The sequence below is a fragment of the Bufo bufo genome, chromosome 2 (genome assembly GCF_905171765.1).
Source record: "Bufo bufo chromosome 2, aBufBuf1.1, whole genome shotgun sequence".
Lineage (NCBI taxonomy): Eukaryota > Metazoa > Chordata > Amphibia > Anura > Bufonidae > Bufo > Bufo bufo.
In genome coordinates, this window is record NC_053390.1 from 108,263,432 (window position 1) to 108,279,541 (window position 16,110).

At 45.4% G+C, this 16,110-nt stretch overlaps 2 non-coding genes across 2 annotated transcripts; both read right to left on the reverse strand.

The window, feature by feature from the left end:
* Nucleotides 1-4,816: 4,816 nt before the first annotated feature.
* Nucleotides 4,817-4,948, reverse strand: LOC120992702. Its single transcript, XR_005777090.1, has one exon. It is a non-coding gene; the product is annotated as a small nucleolar RNA SNORA47 (small nucleolar RNA).
* A 6,164-nt stretch (nt 4,949-11,112) lies between these two features.
* LOC120992704 lies at nt 11,113-11,236 on the reverse strand. Its single transcript, XR_005777092.1, has one exon. It is a non-coding gene; the product is annotated as a small nucleolar RNA SNORA47 (small nucleolar RNA).
* Nucleotides 11,237-16,110: the final 4,874 nt, after the last annotated feature.

Here is a 16,110-nt window from a genome sequence, read left to right on the forward strand (position 1 = left end):
ACCAAACTAAATGTCTGAGGTTTAAATAGGGCAAGCCTCATTCAACATGCAGAGTAACGATCTACTAATTATGTGCACCTGGTGTGATATACCTGTGTGAGATCTGAGCCAATTTAAGAGGGAATACATGTGAGGGTGTCCTATCTTTTTCCTCAGTTAGAATAGGCATTTTTGTAGAATGACATTTACAGAAGATCTTGAAAAGACTTTTCTTCAGTTTTCTTTGTTTAGTTGGATTACTTTAATCTCTCTGTATTGTTGAAACGGAGATGAAATAACCATTTATTAAAAATGTTACAAAAAACCACATGCTTTCAAAGGGTGTCCTAATTTTTTCACATGACTGTACATGATGTGTTCAATAAAAACATAGTAACATTTAATTCTTTGTGTGTTATTAGTTTAAGCAGACAGTGATTGTCTATTGTTATGACTTAGATGAAGATCAGATCACATTTTATGACCAATTTGTGCAGAAATCCATATCATTCCAAAGGGTTCACATACTTTTTCTTGCAACTGTACGTACTTGATTGATGAAATTAGTACATCTATAAAGCGGAGATGTTGTGGTGGAGTGGCTGGAAGGGGAATAGTACGGGTATGTCCACAAATAAAGTGAGGGAAATCCAGGAGTGTTGACTCTACCCCAGTATTTGGGTTGGAGCCATCCGTCGGCTGAAGATCCCTCAGGAATGAATGTGAGTGTTAGATTGGATGACTCCAGGATCTGGGGAGCGATCCACCAGCGCATGCGGTCTCTTAATCTCTCTAGTAGTGGATGGTGGACTACCTGGTGGACAGCCGGATATACGCCCTAGATCAGTGATGGCGAACCTATGGCACGGGTGCCAGAGGCGGCACTCAGAGCCCTCTATGTGGGCACCCACGCCCTGGAAAAAGTCTATGGCATAGCAATATGCTTTAGACTTTTCCTGCCATTCATCATCCCCAGGACACACTATAAACAGCACAGACAGCGCATTAAATGTAGGCTATTAATCTATTATAGATAAATGATAAAGGACATGAAAGATATATTATATTGGTATTTAGGTTTAATTGCCATGTCGGCACTTTGCGATAAATAAGTGGGTATTTGGTTGCAGTTTTGGGCACTCGGTCTCTAAAAGGTTCACCATCACTGCCCTAGATAATCTGTTTGAGGATTTGGATTGGAAAGATTTCCTGGAGGAGTCCCCAATAAAATCTGATTATTAGTGGATGTGATTATAAATGGAAAGCCAAAATTGTGCATTGTACCTTGTCCACATGGGCTGTCTGGTGTCTGCATTGTTTTCCCTGTTTAGAATATGTTCCCTGTCCGTGGATATTAAGAAATCTACTGTTAATGCGACTTTGATGGGCTTAGCGTCCGGGCAACCAAAAGTTCAGGTGATCGACGGCGCACACGTGAGATGCAGCGTCATAGGTCAGATGATTAGGCCAGGTGACCAGAAGTTCGCCTGTGCGATCGCGAGATGACGGAACCCTGGGAAGTGTCCACTTTAGGGCAGATGTGCGTAACCAGGAGAGAGGTGACGTCAGGGCGCATGCGCAGTGGGGATTGAAGGACGCCAGACCAAATGTTTTTCGTTGAGAAATTTGATAATGAGAATCCTGGGAGATGTTCCCGCAGCATGTGACATGGTATGTGAATACTGTGAATAGTTGTATGAAGGTGAAAACTTGCTATTGAGAAGGAGGAGGAGTTAATGTAGGTGGGGAAATGTGTAACCAATGAGAGACATTGTGTAAGTATTTACGGTAAGTGTTCACTTTGGTGGTATTGTATTGTGAGCTTGATAAAGACCGGATAGGTCGAAACATTGCTGTTTTCGGTGCAAATAAACTTTTGAAGATAAAGAATCATTGGAGTGCCGTGGCTTTATGCCATCATTCCACTCACACTAGAGCATTTAAATAGTAACTGTCCACAGGAGCAAGCCTATTAACCCAGGTATGCTGCCTGGTACAGGTGACCCTGTTGATTAAAATGTCTTGTGAAAAATTAGTTGTCCGCAAAAAGGACCGTTATTCTTTATGCAAATTAAGGGTTTAGTGACTTCAGAGGGGTGGAGCCTACTCTGGCCACACCTATCAGAGCACTGTTGTCTTAAAGGGGTTCTGCACTTTCATTTAACTGATGATCTATCCTCTGGATAGATCAGCTTCTGATCGGCGGGGGTCCGACACCCGGGACCCCCGCTGATCAGCTGTTTGAGAAGGCAGCAGTGCCGCAGCCTTCTCACTGTTTATGCCGGCCAACTAGCTTAACTTAAAAATGTCCACCAGCAGCCTGTCCTAGAATGTGAGCAGGACTGGTTGCCATCACTTGCAGAGCTACTTAGGGAGGTGCGGGCGTGGGGCCTCACTACAGCATTTGCATATACCACATACTGGTAAGTTTTCCAGTCAGGCTGCTCAGCCATAATGGCACATCATAGGCAGGCTGGCATCTTTAACATCTATTGTAAAGCAGTGTAGTGATACTCTTCACCTGCCTCTAGGCAGTTCTACAAATGGAGGCAACCAGTCCTGATTACATTCAAGGAGAAGTTGCTGGTGGCCATTTTACATAATTTCCAGAGAACCCCTTTAACTGATGAATGTACATACCATACTGGGATACCTGATTGCAATGAGGGAAACGATTATCTGTAGAACATACTGTAGCTCCCTTTATGAAAGGAGAAAATAAATGCAAAGGTGACTGCACTCGGCTACAAAATGTGTAATTTGTCTTGCAGATTTTAGCCTATGCATTACAAAGGCTGAAATCAACAGAAAGAACCAAAATGGTGCAAATCATGTGTGGATTTATTAAAAGTAATCTGTCTCCTCCACCAATGTATGTTGATACACTCCCCCCCCCCGATCCCCTGCTGTGCACCCATAACCGGCCACACTTCAAGAAAATGCACAAAAACCACAGGTCTCTTCTACTGAATATTTTATCCATGAATTTCATGCATACATACATTATTAAATATAATAAGCACTTTTTTTTTCATATGAATGTCTATACTTTTACTTATAAGCCGATGTACAAGGTTACATCAGGATTCAGTGCACATGGCACCGGCAAACATGTAGTTACGTTTCAGGGGTCCGTCCCCATTATCAAGCATGCGGAGGGGTTTAAATACCCACAATCTATATACATAAGTTACTCAAACTGTTACAAATTAATACTTTGAAAAGATATCATAGCAATATAAACCTACAGATAGACATTAAAATGACACCAATTTTTTGGCCATTTTGGGCTCATCGACTAATTTCACTATCCAGTAAACTTCCCTTTGTAATAAACGAACATCTTGCCGAGTATAATCATTCGCCAACTACTTCCTCCAAAACCTTCCTCCTTAAGTCACGTACACATTGTCACGCTCCTCAAGAAAATGTCTTGCCGCCACATTTTCACCAAAACTCTTTCTGTACCATCTACTTATTACCGCTCATTAATGCTTATTCATTTCTGTCACTTGTGTTTTAGATGCAAATGTTCTGATCGCAGAGCGGTGTTCATTTAACCTGATCTTCACTGATCTCTGTGTCTGTTCTACATACACTTTTATACAATTTCTCCTGTCACATGTAAAGAACCCCCATATTGTTCCTCTGCACACAGAAACAGGGGACATATTTGTGCCTAACCTGTCAGAACTGCAATGCTATTACATGTGACAGCAGAAATGTAGTCTTTATGTTGAAGTGCCCCTATGGGAAAGTGTAGGTAGGACAGACACCGAGATCAGTGAAGATCAGGTTAAATGAACGCCGCTCTGTAAGCAAAACATTTGCATCTGAAAAAACAAGAGACAGAAATTAATAAGCAAGCAGCTAATGAAAGGTAATAAAAAGGGAGCTTTGGGGAAACTGCAGTGGTAAGAGATTTTCTTCAGGAGCGTGACAATGTGTATGTGACTTGACGTGGACAATTTTGGAGGAAGTAGTTTGCGTCTTTGCGATGATTATACTCAGCAAGATGTTCATTTATTACAACGGGAGGTTCACTGGATACTGAAATTAGAATCAACGAGCCCAAAAGGGCTGAATGAAGGTGTCATTTCAATGTCTTCCTGTAGTTTTATATTGCTATGACATGTTTTCAGTATTCATTTGTAACAGTTGGAGAAACAGGAGTATTTAGATTGTGGGTATTTAAACCCCGCCGCATGCTTGACAAAGGGGACGGACCCCTGAAACGTAGCTACGTGTTTGCTGGGGGCCATGTGCGCTGAATCCTGATGTAACTTAACTTGTAAAACAGGACTGTAAGTAAGGTATGGACATTCATACGAAAAAATGCGCTTATAATATGGAATAATGTCTGTATGCACGAAATTCATGGATAAAACATTCAATAGAAGAGAGATGCGGCTTTCTTAATGGTGGTCGATAGTGTGTGTATAGATTGATATCTCCTAAGTTCCGGGTGGTGCTAGAAAACTAAAGTGCCACATTTCCAGTGAAGATTGTATAGTGTTAACCCATAAACGGTCCCTGGAATACATTTAGAGGCCTCCTGTGCATGCGCACATAAAGAAGTCCTCTATGCATTCCACAGCTGGACAGTAGGCACATAGCGGGGGAATGGAGCCAAGTATCCACATACAGATTACTGGAGTCAGGAGCCGCTGTTCTATACATGTATTATTGTACTTCATGCGGCTTCGCAGATGTGACAGATTCCCTTTAAAGTCCACTTTGCTGCTAATGTAGTACGCCGTGGATTTTCCCACCCACAGATCTGCAGCAGTTCCACTACATGATTTAAGGAAGCTTACTTGGCTGAAGACTGAAATATATAATGTCACTGCAAAATGAAGTCATTTCCCAGAAGAAAATGGGAAGTGAATAATCCGATGCATTATTACTGTAGGAGGAAATAACCAGTAGGATGCAGTACAGGGGACTGCTCCACCTTCTCATGCCTCCACATGCATGGTTAATGGTCAGTGAAAAACCAAACAACGTCTAATACTGTATATCTACGTTACTTTTTCTTTCTTTCTTTTTTTTTTTGCTATTCTTTAAATGGCTTTGGATTCTGAAAGTTATAGCTGGGTAGTAAAGTTTTGAGCCTAATCACAAAGTTCTTGCATAAAGTTCAGATATTATTCTATCAGGGATACTGTTAGAATAAAAGAATGATAGCCCCCACCCTGAACATCCCCTCTATTCTCCCTGCTGCTGCAGCCATGACATGCCACCGTAAAAGTATCGAAAGTTCGATACCCGAAACAACCCTATGCAGGACATTGCTAAAGCTTAGACTGTATAGGCAGCGCTCACATTATATCATACCCACCGTACATTTACAGGCTATAGGGGGTTTGTCAGCAGTAGTCCACTTATGATGCTGAGGGACCATTCTCTGCCTCCCTGGAGGTTTTGATGAAGACTCCGAGCTGTTTTGTGCTTGCATCCCTCAGTTGGTCCAGCTGCCTTCGGGCAAGGCGCAGGAGATACTCTATGTGCATGATGTCCGTCCTGGGGATTTTGGCATTTTTTCTAAATTCATGCTGGATTTGAGGCAGGAAACCAGGTTTGTCCTTTCCAGCTCGTAAAAACTGTTTGTATAGACTGAGGACTTGTTTCTGGAGGTTGCTGTGTCTTATCATGGTGTCTCATCACTGTAGGGACAGAAGCCACAGATCAGCTGAGGGTACGTCTCAGAGTCCCTAATGTAATACCGCCACAGCAGCCAACCAGATAGCAGGACAAACACCTAGTACAGCTGTAGTACGATGTTAAAGAGGTTGGCCAGGACTTGAGAAAAATGGCTGCTTTCTTCCACTAACACCACCACACTTGTCCACAGGCTGGGTGTGAAATTGCTTCTCAATGCCATTCAATTCAATGGAGCTGAGCCACAATTGTGGTGGCTACTTTATTCCATCAACACCATGTTTTTTTCTTCCTAATCCTGGACAATCCCTTTAACCACTTCCCGCAACTAACGCCGAAAGGCGTCATTGCGGCGGCTCCCCCAGGGTACGCTAACGCCAATAGGCGTCATCTCGCGTGAGCCGAGATTTCCTGTGAACGCGCGCACACAGGCGCGCGCGCTCACAGGAACGGAAGGTAAGAGAGTTGATCTCCAGCCTGCCAGCGGCAATCGTTCGCTGGCAGGCTGGAGATGTGTTTTTTTTAACCCCTAACAGGTATATTAGACGCTGTTTTGATAACAGCGTCTAATATACCTGCTACCTGGTCCTCTGGTGGTCCCCTTTGTTTGGATCGACCACCAGAGGACACAGGTAGCTCAGTAAATTAGCACCAAGCACCACTACACTACACTACACCCCCCCCCCCCCGTCACTTATTAACCCCTTATTAGCCCCTGATCACCCCATATAGACTCCCTGATCACCCCCCTGTCATTGATTACCCCCCTGTCATTGATTACCCCCCTGTAAAGCTCCATTCAGACGTCCGCATGATTTTTACGGATCCACTGATAGATGGATCGGATCCGCAAAACGCATCCGGACGTCTGAATGAAGCCTTACAGGGGCATGATCAATGACTGTGGTGATCACCCCATATAGACTCCCTGATCACCCCCCTGTAAAGCTCCATTCAGATGTCCGCATGATTTTTACGGATGCACTGATAGATGGATCGGATCCGCAAAACGCATCCGGACGTCTGAATGAAGCCTTACAGGGGCATGATCAATGACTGTGGTTATCACCCCATATAGACTCCCTGATCACCCCCCTGTCATTGATTACACCCCTGTCATTGATCACCCCCCTGTAAAGCTCCATTCAGATGTCCACATGATTTTTACGGATGCACTGATAGATGGATCGGATCCGCAAAACGCATCCGGACGTCTGAATGAAGCCTTACAGGGGCATGATCAATGACTGTGGTGATCACCCCATATAGACTCCCTGATCACCCCCCTGTCATTGATTACCCCCCTGTAAAGCTCCATTCAGACGTCCGCATGATTTTTACGGATGCACTGATAGATGGATCGGATCCGCAAAACGCATACGGACGTCTGAATGAAGCCTTACACGGGCGTGATCAATGACTGTGGTTATCACCCCATATAGACTCCCTGATCACCCCCCTGTCATTGATCACCCCCCCTGTCATTGATCACCCCCCCTGTCATTGATCACCCCTCTGTAAGGCTCCATTCAGACATTTTTTTGGCCCAAGTTAGCGGAATTATTATTATTTTTTTCTTACAAAGTCTCATATTCCACTAACTTGTGTCAAAAAATAAAATCTCACATGAACTCACCATACCCCTCACGGAAACCAAATGCGTAAAATTTTTTAGACATTTATATTCCAGACTTCTTCTCACGCTTTAGGGCCCCTAGAATGCCAGGGCAGTATAAATACCCCACATGTGACCCCATTTCGGAAAGAAGACACCCCCAGTTATTCCGTGAGGGGCATATTGAGTCCATGAAAGATTGAAATTTTTGTCCCAAGTTAGCGGAACGGGAGACTTTGTGAGAAAAAAATTAAAAATATCAATTTCCGCTAACTTGTGCCAAAAAAAAAAAATTTCTATGAACTCGCCATGCCCCTCATTGAATACCTTGGGGTGTCTTCTTTCCAAAATGGGGTCACATGTGGGGTATTTATACTGCCCTGGCATTCTAGGGGCCCCAAAGCGTGAAAAGAAGTCTGGTATCCAAATGTCTAAAAATGCCCTCCTAAAAGGAATTTGGGCACCTTTGCGCATCTAGGCTGCAATAAAGTGTCACACATCTGGTATCGCCGTACTCAGGAGAAGTTGGGGAATGTGTTTTGGGGTGTCATTTTACATATACCCATGCTGGGTGAGAGAAATATCTTGGTCAAATGCCAACTTTGTATAAAAAAATGGGAAAAGTTGTCTTTTGCCAAGATATTTCTCTCACCCAGCAAGGGTATATGTAAAATGACACCCCAAAACACATTCCCCAACTTCTCCTGAATACGGCGATACCACATGTGTGACACTTTTTTGCAGCCTAGGTGGGCAAAGGGGCCCATATTCCAAAGAGCACCTTTAGGATTTCACAGGTCATTTACCTACTTACCACACATTAGGGCCCCTGGAAAATGCCAGGGCAGTATAACTACCCCACAAGTGACCCCATTTTGGAAAGAAGACACCCCAAGGTATTCCGTGAGGGGCATGGCAAGTTCCTAGAATTTTTTATTTTTTGTCACAAGTTAGTGGAAAATTATGATTTTTTTTTTTTTTTTTTTCATACAAAGTCTCATATTCCACTAACTTGTGACAAAAAATAAAAACTTCCATGAACTCACTATGCCCATCAGCAAATACCTTGGGGTCTCTTCTTTCCAAAATGGGGTCATTTGTGGGGTAGTTATACTGCCCTGGCATTCTAGGGGCCCAAATGTGTGGTAAGGAGTTTGAAATCAAATTCTGTAAAAAATGACCTGTGAAATCCGAAAGGTGCTCTTTGGAATATGGGCCCCTTTGCCCACCTAGGCTGCAAAAAAGTGTCACACATCTGGTATCCCCGTACTCAGGAGAAGGTGGGGAATGTGTTTTGGGGTGTCATTTTACATATACCCATGCTGGGTGAGAGAAATATCTTGGCAAAAGACAACTTTTCCCATTTTTTTATACAAAGTTGGCATTTGACCAAGATATTTATCTCACCCAGCATGGGTATATGTAAAATGACACCCCAAAACACATTCCTCAACTTCTCCTGAGTACGTAGATACCAGATGTGTGACACTTTTTTGCAGCCTAGGTGGGCAAAGGGGCCCACATTCCAAAGAGCACCTTTCGGATTTCACTGGTCATTTTTTACAGAATTTGATTTCAAACTCCTTACCACACATTTGGGCCCCTAGAATGCCAGGGCAGTATAACTACCCCACAAGTAACCCCATTTTGGAAAGAAGAGACCCCAAGGTATTTCGTGATGGGCATAGTGAGTTCATAGAAGTTTTTATTTTTTGTCACAAGTTAGTGGAATATGAGACTTTGTAAGAAAAAAAAAAAAAAAAAAAAAAAAATCATCATTTTCCGCTAACTTGTGACAAAAAATAAAAAGTTCTATGAACTCACTATGCCCATCAGCGAATACCTTAGGGTGTGTACTTTCCGAAATGGGGTCATTTGTGGGGTGTTTGTACTGTCTGGGCATTGTAGAACCTCAGGAAACATGACAGGTGCTCAGAAAGTCAGAGCTGCTTCAAAAAGCGGAAATTCACATTTTTGTACCATAGTTTGTAAACGCTATAACTTTTACCCAAACCATTTTTTTTTTACCCAAACATTTTTTTTTTATCAAAGACATGTAGAACAATAAATTTAGAGAAAAATTTCTATATGGATCTCGTTTTTTTTGCAAAATTTTACAACTGAAAGTGAAAAATGTCATTTTTTTGCAAAAAAATCGTTAAATTTCGATTAATAACAAAAAAAGTAAAAATGTCAGCAGCAATGAAATACCACCAAATGAAAGCTCTATTAGGCCTCTTTCACACTTGCGTTGTCCGGATCCGGCGTGTACTCCACTTGCCGGAATTACACTCCGGATCCGGAAAAACGCAAGTGTACTGAAAGCATTTGAAGACGGAACCGTCTTCCAAATGCTTTCAGTGTTACTATGGCACCCAGGACGCTATTAAAGTCCTGGTTGCCATAGTAGGAGCGGGGAGCGGGGGAGCGGTATACTTACAGTCCGTGCGGCTCCCGGGGCGCTCCAGAATGACGTCAGAGCGCCCCATGCGCATGGATGACGTGATCCATGTGATCACGTGATCCATGCGCTTGGGGCGCCCTGACGTCACTCTGGAGCGCCCGGGGAGCCGCACGGACGGTAAGTACACTGCTCCCCCGCTCCCCGCTACACTTACCATGGCTGTCAGGACTTTAGCGTCCCGGCAGCCATGGTAACCACTCTGAAAAAGCTAAATGTCGGCTCCGGCAATGCGCCGAAACGACGTTTAGCTTAAGGCCGGATCCGGATCAATGCCTTCCAATGGGCATTAATTCCGGATCCGGCCTTGCGGCAAGTGTTCCGGATTTTTGGCCGGAGCAAAAAGCGCAGCATGCTGCGGTATTTTCTCCGGCCAACAAACGTTCCGTACCGGAACTGAAGACATCCTGATGCATCCTGAACGGATTACTCTCCATTCAGAATGCATTAGGATAATCCTGATCAGGATTCTTCCGGCATAGAGCCCCGACGACGGAACTCTATGCCGGAAGACAATAACGCAGGTGTGAAAGAGCCCTTAGTGAGAAGAAAAGGAGGTAAAATTCATTTGGGTGGTAAGTTGCATAACCGAGCAATAAACGGTGAAAGTAGTGTAGTGCCGATTTGTAAAAAAGGTCCTGGTCTTTAGGGGGGTATAAACCTGTGGTCCTTAAGTGGTTAAAAGGCATAATAACAAGTTAAGTAAGTGATCTGTGAGCCAAAACCAGGTGTGGGTCTAAACACAGAACATGTGCAGATCTTTCCCTTATATCTGTGGAGGCTCCAATCCTGGTTTCGGCTCACAATCACTGACGTGTGAATGAGGCTTTACACTGACATAATGCTGTCAGTGTAACAACAGATTTCAAGACTTCTAGGTCACACAGCATTATAAATCATTAAGATGCAGGGCAATCCTGTCAGAGGAGCGGAGGCCAAAACGGGACCTCACACTGACACATACTGTCGCTGGTGTGGGCCTGGCCTTAGTGTATCGGTTCCTCACAGTTTTTGAGCTCTCTGCTTTCAGTCAATGAATAGGGATCTGGTTGTTTACTTCTAGTGGATGAAAATCTGTTCTGGTCATATAAGATGGACAATCAGGTACACACAGTTATCAAAATTCTGCGTAAGCTGTACACATGCAAGACTTCCACCCATTCAACGACTGCAAGCAGATCTCTTGAAAACTGCCAGGAATTGACAGAAAGTAAATGTAAGAGGGTCATCATTTCATTACACAAAGAAAGAGCTTTATTTCTGTCTGTGGTAATAAAGATCATTATACCCAGGGTTGGACATGGCCTAGAGGTAGGGATAATGAAGACACTGTAGACCATGGTCCTGAAGAACATCCTACAACGTGACACACATGGAAATTCACATCTGTTATTGCAAAATGCTAAAGTCCTCTCCCAGAACCACAAATGGGAAGTGAATAAGCATCTGCATTATTAGTATAGGAGGCGATAACCAGTATGATGCAGTACAGGGGACTGCTCAACCTTCTCATGCCTCCAGTTAGCCTGACCATACACATTATACAGTGGTCCGTCCGACAGCTCTCTCCTGATCAACCATACACCTGCATGCTCAGCCCAGCATGGATGTGACCTGAGCAAGAAGGGGAGAAATAGCTGCAGCCAAACACCAAGCAGTTGAAACAAAAACATCAAGCAGTTGAAACGTACCCCCCGATACATAGAAGGTCGGAGGGTTCGGGTAGACATTTATCTAATGAGTATGACCAGCTTTGCACAAGTGACTGTCCCTGAGAAATTCAATCCAATAGTTATACAAGTCTCATCCATGTAAAAATACTGAATTTGTGACCTAAAAGAGGTTAAAAAGTAAAAAAAAAAAAAAAAAATGCTTAGGAAACAATCTCACATATTTCCCAGGACACACACTGGAGAGATTTACCAAAACTGGCGTAAAGGAAATCTGGCTTAGTTTCCCATAGCAACCAGATTCCATGTTTCCTTTTCTGAAGGAGCTCCGTAAAATGAAAGGTGGAATCTGACTGGTTGCTATAGGCAACTAAGCCAGTTTTACCTTTACACCAGTTTTGATAATTCCCCCCTCCCCCCAACTGACTTGTATGGGGTAGGGGTGGGCGTTATGGCCTAAAATCTATATTGCGATATAATTTTAAGCATGTGCGATATGCGAAATATATCGTGATATATTCTATATTTTGGGGGTGGGGGGTTTAAATTTTTTTTTTTTTTTACTGTTTATTTAATAACCATTAGCCTCCTTAGGGGCTAGAACCATTGTCCTATTCACCCTTATAGAGATCTATTAGGGTGAATAGGACTTCACACTCTCCCTGCTGTTCTGTGCATAGTGCACACATCAGCAGCAGGGAGCAGACTATGGCTGAAGGGCTTCGGTAGCGTCCTGGCTGCCATGGTAACCGATCGGAGCCCCGCGATTACACTGCTGGGGCTCCGATCAGAAGCTGCCACCCTGGCAATTAATATAATACTTCGAAGAGGGGGAGTAGAAGGGAGAGGCTGTGACCACTGCGCCACCAATGGATATAGTTAATAGGCCTAAATACAAACGTAGCCTGCATGTGCCGGCCATATCCCATACCGGGCCTCTACTACTGCAATGTAGTGTGAGGGGTTAATTACGGCAGATCACGGTGCGCAGTACTAGAGGCCGGGTATGGGATATGGCCGGCACATGCAGGCTACGTTTGTATTCAGTCCCTCTCCTCCTCTCTGTTCTCACTGGTGGTCAGCGGCAGCCGGTATTTGCGGACAGCACAGTCACGTGCATGAGCCCTAAGGGTAGATACTGAGGATTACACCCAGTACTCACTCACACTCACACTCTCCTTACACAGACCTTGTGCAGTTTCTCTCCTCCCAGCCGTGGTCTCCTCGCTCCAGTGAAGTACAGGACCTGTGAACCGCCATGTGACGAGGTCATGCGCTATTCCCAGCTTCCTCATACATTTGCACCTGTGGGCAGCATTCTATATACGTTTTGTTGCGATTTGCAGCAAAGCCGTGCCGTACAATACTTCTCACAGGCATGGCTGTATGCAGCTTGCCGTAATAAGAGCCGCAGTAGCACATGTCGCCTGAGAGGTGACCTCCCCGTGTGCCGCCATGTAGTAACACTGACCTTTCTTACCGGAAGCGACGCTGTACACTCATTGACACTCATTTCCTGAACTCTGCCGCCACCTGCTGTCCACAAACATGCACTACACCCTGTTTGATCTCTAGGTCTAGGAGGACATTCCAGGCAGCTTGTTCTCACCATTTGTAGGAATATAGGCAGTGCGCCCAACCCGCATCCATATATGGCCCAGTGGTCAACCCGCATCATATGGTCCAGTGGTCAACCACGCATCATATGGTCCAGTGGTCAACCCAGCATCATATGGTCCAGTGGTCAACCCAGCATCATATGGTCCAGTGGTCAACCCAGCATCATATGGTCCAGTGGTCAACCCAGCATCATATGGTCCAGTGCTCAACCCAGCATCATATGGTCCAGTCGTCAACCCAGCATCATATGGTCCAGTGGTTAACCCAGCATCATATGGTCCAGTGGTTAAAGGGGTTAAAGTTAATTTTTTTATTTTTATTGATGAATGATGACCAATCCTCTGGATCGGTCATCAGTATCTGATCAGTGAGGGTGTGACACCCGGGACCCCCGCCAATCAGCTGTTTGAGAAGGCATTGGTTCTTGCAGTCACGCCGCAGCCTTCTCTCAGCTTTGCCTAGGCCAATGAGGGCTAACCTCCGGCACTTCAGCTGTGGTGAACTACAACTCCCAGCATGCTCCATTCATTTCAGCCAAGCAAGTGAACATCTTGAAAGTTGTAGTTTTACCACAGCTGGAGTGCCGGAGGTTAGCAATCACTGGCCTAGGCCATGTGATGTCACCTGTTTCGGTCTCATGTCCTAGGCGCAAATCAGCTCCATTGAAGTGACTGGGGCTGAGCTGTGATACCAAGCACAACCGCTATACAATGTACGGCGCTGTGCTTGGTGGGCTGGAATAAGGCAGCGGCGCTCATAGGAGCATTGGTGCCTTCTTAAAACAGCTGATCGGTAGGGGTCCTGGTTGTCAGACCCCAACGATCAGATACTGATGACCGATCCAGAGGATAGGTCATTAGTAAAAAAAAAAACTCGGAAAACCCCTTTAAAAGTTATCCTCTATGTACATACTAAGGCTGGGTTCACACGGGCGTTGTGGGTGACATGCGGGAAAAGATGCGGGTGTGTGGCAGGAAAATGCACAATTTTTCCCCGCGAGAGCAAAGCGTTTTAATGCGTTTTGCACGCTCATGAGAAAAATCGGCATGTTTGGTACCCAGACCCGAACCCAGACTTCTTCACAGAAGTTCAGGTTTGGGTTAGGTGTAGTGTAGATTTTTATTATTTTCCCTTATAACATGGTTATAAAGGAAAATAATAGCATTCTGAATACAGAATACATAGTACAATAGGGCTGGAGGGGTTAAATTTAAAAAAATAATAATTTGTGGACAGGACCTGGCGAGTGGAAGATGCCCAACCACCACCCCCCTACCTAATTGGCCTGAGGTGTGCCTTGGCCTCACTAGGTCGGTATGCCTGAAAAAGGGGGCATACCCTGGATGTGATAGTTGAATGACTGAATGAAGAATGGGAATGGGTGGGCAGGGGACGTCCGAATGCCGACGTGCTGCCTGGGAGAGGTGGACCGCTTAAAACAGGTACTGGTCCCTCCCACAAATCCAGGCTAGCCTGCGGCCAGCCTTAACACTTGTGGACAGGACCTGGCGAGTTGAAGATGCCCAACCACCACCCCCCTACCTAATTGGCCTGAGGTGTGCCTTGGCCTCACTAGGTCGGTATGCCTGAAAAAGGGGGCAAAACCCACCAGTGAGGGAAGGATGGCCTGCCGTGCTACTCTGCCAATGTACTGAATGCTTGGACCAACTCTGCCAGAGGCTCCGGGATATACCGAACAAAGCACCCCGAGCGCCAGTGCCCCAAGTGTTTAATGATATGCGCAGGAACTCCATGTTTGGACGCTGCGGATGCCGCACCGATGCGGAAAGAATGCCCCGAGAATAGAGACGGATTCAATCCTACACTGGACAACAGGATGCAGATATGTTTGGTGAACTGGCTGGCCGTCAGTGGATCAACAGGGAATGGAAGTACCGGGTCGGTGGGGCCGTGAAGACTAAGGGCCAGCAAGAGGTTGTCCAAGACTGTCACTGGACACCATGCGTTTGTGGTCTGGAAGAATTTGACTACATGGCCGAGACCTACCTGCCTAGTTTTATTGTGAGGCAACTGCAGATGAAAGACACTGCCCATCCTAACTAAGTCTCCCTTGCGGAGAGCCACCGCCCCTTGTCTGGCCTGTGTCACTTCACCTGGTCTTAAAAACCCGTAAAACGCCAAGTACATCGCTGCCTTGATCACCAGGCTGGGAAGGACTCCGAATGGTGACAACGAGAGGACTTCCGACAGGCTACGAAACGTGTCCCCCGTAATTGGTTGACGGACCGACTTGACCGTGACCTGGCTTTTCTGGATGCCTCTGAGGATGGCCTTAATCGGGTGAGCTGAAAATATAGAGGGTCTGTCTGGCTCTTGAAGTGCCAAAAAATGCTGCACCCCTGCCAAATATAGCCTAATGGTGTTGTAGGATAAAGCCAATACCGAGTGACAATAAGACACGAAAGCCACCATATACTTGACCTGACCAGCGTCACCCCTAGGATATACCAACTGGAAGTCTAAGAAAACTACCCACGCTCGGCGGTATGACTTCAATGTACTGGTCGACAAAGACTTTGTAATGAGTGAACTGGCGACCACCATCAGAGAGTCTAGTCCAAGACCAGCAGCCGCCAGTCCGGTACCGGGGTGCCCACCGAGTCTGCTTCTGGGTTCTGTAAGAAAAAGCGTGCAAAATCAAAACGAGATAAAGCATCAGCTGCCACATTGCTGACCCCGTCCAAAAACTGGGCATGGAAATGAAACCCCTGTTCCAGGGCTACCCAGGTCAACCTACGCATGAAAGACATGATGAGTAACGATTTGGACCTACCCTTGTTAATGATCTCTGCAGTCGCCATGTTGTCAGTGTGGAAAACCACCGTGTGACCCGACCACCTATGCCCCCAAACTATAGCAGCTGCTACAATAGGATAGATCTCAAACAATGCCAACGTCTGAGAAAACCCCGTCATCTGTAGTACGTGCGTGGGCCATGAGCCGGCGAACCAATGAGAGCCAAATATGGCCGCGAAACCTACTGAGGCAGCCGCGTCTGAAAATACGTGTGGAGAATCAGAAGTGGCCCTTGGAATAAACATGGAAATGCCATTCCACCCACTGAGAAATCTGTCCCACATGAA